The sequence below is a fragment of the Aristolochia californica genome, unplaced genomic scaffold (assembly GCF_029961685.1).
Source record: "Aristolochia californica isolate CCGP_79_NKW_82.1479 unplaced genomic scaffold, dmAriCali1.0.hap1 SCAF_1, whole genome shotgun sequence".
Taxonomy (NCBI): domain Eukaryota; kingdom Viridiplantae; phylum Streptophyta; class Magnoliopsida; order Piperales; family Aristolochiaceae; genus Aristolochia; species Aristolochia californica.
The window spans coordinates 26,953,057-26,959,056 of record NW_027181770.1 but is presented as its reverse complement, the minus strand read 5'-3'; positions in this window follow the sequence as shown (position 1 = coordinate 26,959,056).

The window sequence follows — 6,000 nt, the reverse complement described above, 5'->3', positions numbered from 1 at the left end:
CCCTAAATATTACAGAAACTCTTTGGAATTATCTCGCTCTACATTTGTGCACTGTGCATTTCCATTTTAGATGTACACTTTTTTCATAAATCAAAACTTTGAGTTTTCGGTCTCCCTTCATCTCGTAAACCAAAAAGGCAAATAGATCACAACAAAATGAAAATTTTAGAGTTCAAGTACGGAAAAAATTTAAAACAAAAACAAATGTAAGTAAAGAAAATTTATTCACACACCACAAATAAACACAAAAGTTTTGTTGTCCAAGTTTGGGAAATTCCACTAGTTCAACCCTAACAGCTTGGAATTTTATAAGAAAGAGATTTCCTCCACACATGCTTAAAAAATGGATTTGCATGTTTTCAACATGTTAAAGATGCAAATCACCTATGGATCCAAAGCTTTTGAAGAGAATAACAAACGCTCATTAAATTCTCAAGTCAACGTGCGGTGGGATATTTACCCGAGTCAAACAAGACATTAATTTTCCCATCTACGAAAAGTTGACCCAACGATCATGGATGATTGTAAAGTGATTTATCATGTGTAATGGGCTATATTACCCTAATAAATGACTTATGGCTTGGGAGTCAAGACTCAGTTAAAAATCCCTGCCTCCCCCTTTTTCCTGACGATTGCAAAACCTGATATATAAAAACTAAGAAGAGCTTACAATCCCTAAATATTATAGAAACTCTTTGGAATTATCTCGCTCTACATTTGTGCACTGTGCATTTCCATTTTAGATGTACACTTTTTTCATAAATCAAAACTTTGAATTTTCGCTCTCCCTTCATCTCGTAAACCAAAAAGGCAAATAGATCACAACAAAATGAAAATTTTTAAGTTCAAGTACGGAAAAAATTTAAAAAAAAACAAATATAAGTAAAGAAAATTTATTCACACACCACAAATAAACACAAAAGTTTTGTTGTCCAAGTTTGGGAAATTCCACTAGTTCAACCCTAACAGCTTGGAATTTTATAAGAAAGAGATTTCCTCCACACATGCTTAAAAAATGGATTTGCATGTTTTCAACATGTTAAAAATGCAAATCACCTGTGGATGCAAAGATTTTGAAGAGAATAACAAACGCTCATTAAAGTCTCAAGTCAACGTGCGGTGGGATATTTACCTGAGTCAAACAAGACATTAATTTTCCCATCTACGAAAAGTTGACCCAACGATCATGGATGATTGTAAAGTGATTTATCATGTGTAATGGGCTATATTACCCTAATAAATGACTTATGGCTTGGGAGTCAAGACTCAGTTAAAAATCCCTGCCTCCCCCTTTTTCCCGACCATTGCAAAACCTGATATATAAAAACTAAGAAGAGTTTACAATCCCTAAATATTACAGAAACTCTTTGGAATTATCTCGCTCTACATTTGTGCACTGTGCATTTCCATTTTAGATGTACACTTTTTTCATAAATCAAAACTTTGAGTTTTCAGTCTCCCTTCATCTCGTAAACCAAAAAGGCAAATAGATCACAACAAAATGAAAATTTTAGAGTTCAAGTACGGAAAAAATTTAAAACAAAAACAAATGTAAGTAAAGAAAATTTATTCACACACCACAAATAAACACAAAAGTTTTGTTGTCCAAGTTTGGGAAATTCCACTAGTTCAACCCTAACAGCTTGGAATTTTACAAGAAAGAGATTTCCTCCACACATGCTTAAAAAATGGATTTGCATGTTTTAAACATGTTAAAGATGCAAATAACCTATGGATCCATAGCTTTTAAAGAGAATAATAAACGCTCATTAAATTCTCAAGTGAACGTGCGGTGGGATATTTACCCGAGTCAAACAAGCCATTATTTTGCCCATCTACAAAAAGCTGACCCAACGATCATGGATGATTGTAAAGTGATTTATCATGAGTAACAGGCTATATTACCCTAATAAATGACTTATGGATTGTGAGTCAAGACTCAGTTAAAAATCCCTGCCTCACCCTTTTTCCTGACGATTGCAAAACCTGATATATAAAAACTTAGAAGAGCTTACAATGCCTAAAAATTACAGAAACTCTTTGGAATTATCTCTCTCTACATTTGTGCATTGTGCATTTCCATTCTACATGTACTTTTTTTTCTTAAAACAAAACTTTGAGTTTTGGCTCTCCCTTCATCTTGTTAACCAAAAAGGCAAATAGATACAACAAAATAAAAATTTTGGAGTTCAAGTACGGAAAAAATTCAAAACAATAACAAATATATGTAAATAAAATTTATTCACACATCACAAATGAACACAAAAGTTTTGTTGTCCAAGTTTGGGAAATTCCACTAGTTCAACCCCAATGGGATGGAATTTTATAGGAAAGAGATTTCCTCCACACATGCTTTAAAAATGGATAAGCATGTTTAAAACATGTTAAAGATGCAAATTACCTATGGATCCAAAGCTTTTGAAGAGAATAGCAAACGCTCATTAAATTCTCAACTGAACGTGCGGTGGGATATTTACCCGAGTCAAACAAGCCATTATTTTGCCCATCGACAAAAAGCTGACCCAACGATCATGGATGATTGTAAAGTGATTCGGATTCAAGACTCAGTTAAAAATCCCTGCCTCCCCCTTTTTCCCGACGATTGTGAAACCTGATATATAAAAACTAAGAAGAGCTTACAATACCTAAAAATTACCGAAACTCTTTGGACTTATCTCGCACTACATTTGTGCACTGTGCATATTCATTTTAGATGCACACTTTTTTAATAAATCAAAACTTCGAGTTTTCGCTGTCCCTTCATCCCGTAAACCAAAAAGGCAGATAGATCACAACAAAATGAAAATTTTAGAGTTCATGTAGGGAAAAAAATTTAAAACAATAACAAATGTAAGTAAAGAAAATTTATTCACACACCATAAATTAACACAAATTTTGTTGTCCAAGTTTGGGAAATTCCACTAGTTCAACCCCAACATCTTGGAATTTTATATGAAAGAGTTTTCCTCCACACATGCTTAAAAAATGGATTTGCTTGTTTTCAAAATGTTAAAGATGCAAATAACCTATGGATCCAAATATTTTGAAGAGAATAACAAATGCTCATTAAATTCTCAAGTGAACGTGCGGTGGGATATTTACCCGAGTCAAACAAGACATTAATTTTCCCATATACAAAAAGTCGACCCAACGATCATGGATGATTTTAAAGTGATTTATCATGTGTAATGGGCTATATTACCCTAATAAATGACTTATGGGTTTGGAGTCAAGACTCAGTTAAAAATTCCTGCCTCCCCCTTTTTCCCGACGATTGCAAAACCTGATATGTAAAAACTAAGAAGAGCTTACAAACCCTAAAAATTACAGAAAATCTTTGTAATTATCTCGCTCTACATTTGTGCACTGTGCATTTCCATTTTAGATGTACACTTTTTTCATAAACCAAAACTTTGAATTTTCGCTCTCCCTTCATCCCGTAAATCGAAAAGGCAAATAGATCACAACATAATGAAAATTTTAGAGTTCAAGTATGGAAAAAATTTAAAACAAAAGCAAATGTAAGTAATGAAAATTTATTCACACACCACAAATGAACACAAAAGTTTTGTTGTCCAAGTTTGGGAAATTCCACTAGTTCAATCCTAACAACTTGGAATTTTATAAGAAAGAGATTTCCTCCACACATGGTTAAAAAATGGATTTGCATGTTTTAAACATGTTAAAGATGCAAATCACCTATGGATCCATAGCTTTTGAAGAGAATAACAAACGCTCAATAAATTCTCAAGTGAACGTGCGGTAAGATATTTACCCTAGTCAAACAAGCCATTTTCTTGCCCATCTAGAAAAAGCTGACCCAAAGATCATGGATGATTGTAAAGTGATTTATCATACGTAACGGACTATATTACCCTAATAAATGACTTATGGATTGGGAGTCAAGACTCAGTTAAAAATACCTGCCACCCCCTTTTTCCCGACGATTGCAAAACCTGATATATAAAACAAAGAAGATCTTACAATCCCTAAAAATTACAGAAACCCTTTGGAATTATCTCGCTCTACATTTGTGCACTGTGCATTTTCATTTTAGATGTACACTTTTTTCATCAATCAAGATTTTGAGTTTTCGCTCTCCCTTCATCCCGTAAACCAAAAAGGCAAATAGATCACAACAAAATGAAAATTATGGAGTTCAAGTACAGAAAAAATTTAAAACAATAACAAGTGTAAGTAAAGAAAATTTATTCACACACCACACATGAACACAAAAGTTTTGTTGTCCAAGTTTGGGAAATTCAACCAGTTCAACCCTAACAGCTTGGAATTTTATAAGAAAGAGATTTCCTCCACACATGCTTAAAAAATGGATTTGCATGTTTTAAACATGTTAAAGATGCAAATCACCTATGGATCCATAGCTTTTGAAGAGAATAACAAACGCTCATTAAATTCTCAAGTGAACGTGCGGTGGGATATTTACCCGAGTCAAACAAGCCATTATTTTTCCCATCTACAAAAAGCTAACCCAACAATCATGGATGATTGTAAAGTGATTGATCATGCGTAACGGGCTATATTACCCAAATAAATGACTTATAGATTGGGAATCAGGACTCAGTTAAAAATCCCTGCCTCTCCTTTTTTCTCGACTATTGCAAAACCTGATATATAAAAACTAAGAAGAGCGTACAATCCCTAAAAATTACAGAAACTCTTTGGAATGATCTCGCTCCACATTTGTGCATTGTGCATTTTAATTTTAGATGTACATTTTTTTCATAAATCAAAACTTTGAGTTTTCGCTCTCCCTTCATCCCGTAAACCGAAAAGGCAAATAGATCACAACAAAATGAAAATTTTAGAGTTCATGTACTGAAAAAAATTTAAAACAATAACAAATGTAAGTAAAGAGAATTTATTCACACCCCACAAATGAACACAAAAGTTTTGTTGTCCAAGTTTTGGAAATTCCACTAGTTCAACCCTAACAACTTGGAATTTTATTAGAAAGAGATTTCCTCCACACATGCTTAAAAAATGGATTTGCATGTTTTAAACATGTTAAAGATTCAAATAACCTATGGATCCAAAGCTTTTGAAGAGCTTAATAAACGCTCATTAAATTCTCAAGTGAACGTGCGGTGGGATATTTACCCGAGTCAAACAAGCCATTATTTTGCCCATCTACAAAAATTGACCCAACGATCATGGATGATTGTAAAGTGATTTATCAAGCGTAACGGCCTATATTACCCTAAGAAATGACTTATGGATTGGGAGTCAAGACTAAGTTAAAAATCCCTACCCCCACTTTTTCCCGACGATTGAAAAACCTGATATTTAAAAACTAAGAAGATCTTACAATTTCTAAAAATTACAAAAACTCTTTTGAATTATCTCTCTCTACATTTGTGCATTGTGCATTTCCATTCTACATGTACTCTTTTTTCTTAAAACAAAACTTTGAGTTTTTGCTTTCCCTTCATCTCGTAAACCAAAAAGGCAAATAGATCACAACAAAATGAAAATTTTGGAGTCCAAGTACGGAAAAAATTTAAAACAATAAAAAATGTAAACCAAGAAAATTTATTCACACACCACAAGTGAACACAAAAGTTTTGTTGTCCAAGTTTTGGAAATTCCACTACTTCAACCCCAACAGCTTGGAATTTTATAGGAAAGAGATTTCCTCCACACATGATTTAAAAATGGATATGCATGTTTTAAACATGTTAAAGATACAAATCACCTATCGATCCAAAGCATTTGAAGAGAATAACAAACGCTCATTAAATTTTCAAGTGAACGTGCGGTGGGATATTTACCCGAGTCAAACAAACCATTATTTTGCCCATCTACAAAAAGCTGACCCAACGATCATGGATGATTATAAAGTGATTTATCATGCGTAAAGGGCTATATTACCCTAATAATTGACTTATGGATTGGGAATCAAGACTCAGTTAAAAATCCTTGCCTCCCCGTTTTTCCCGACGATTGCAAAACCTAATATATAAAAACAAAGAAGAGCTT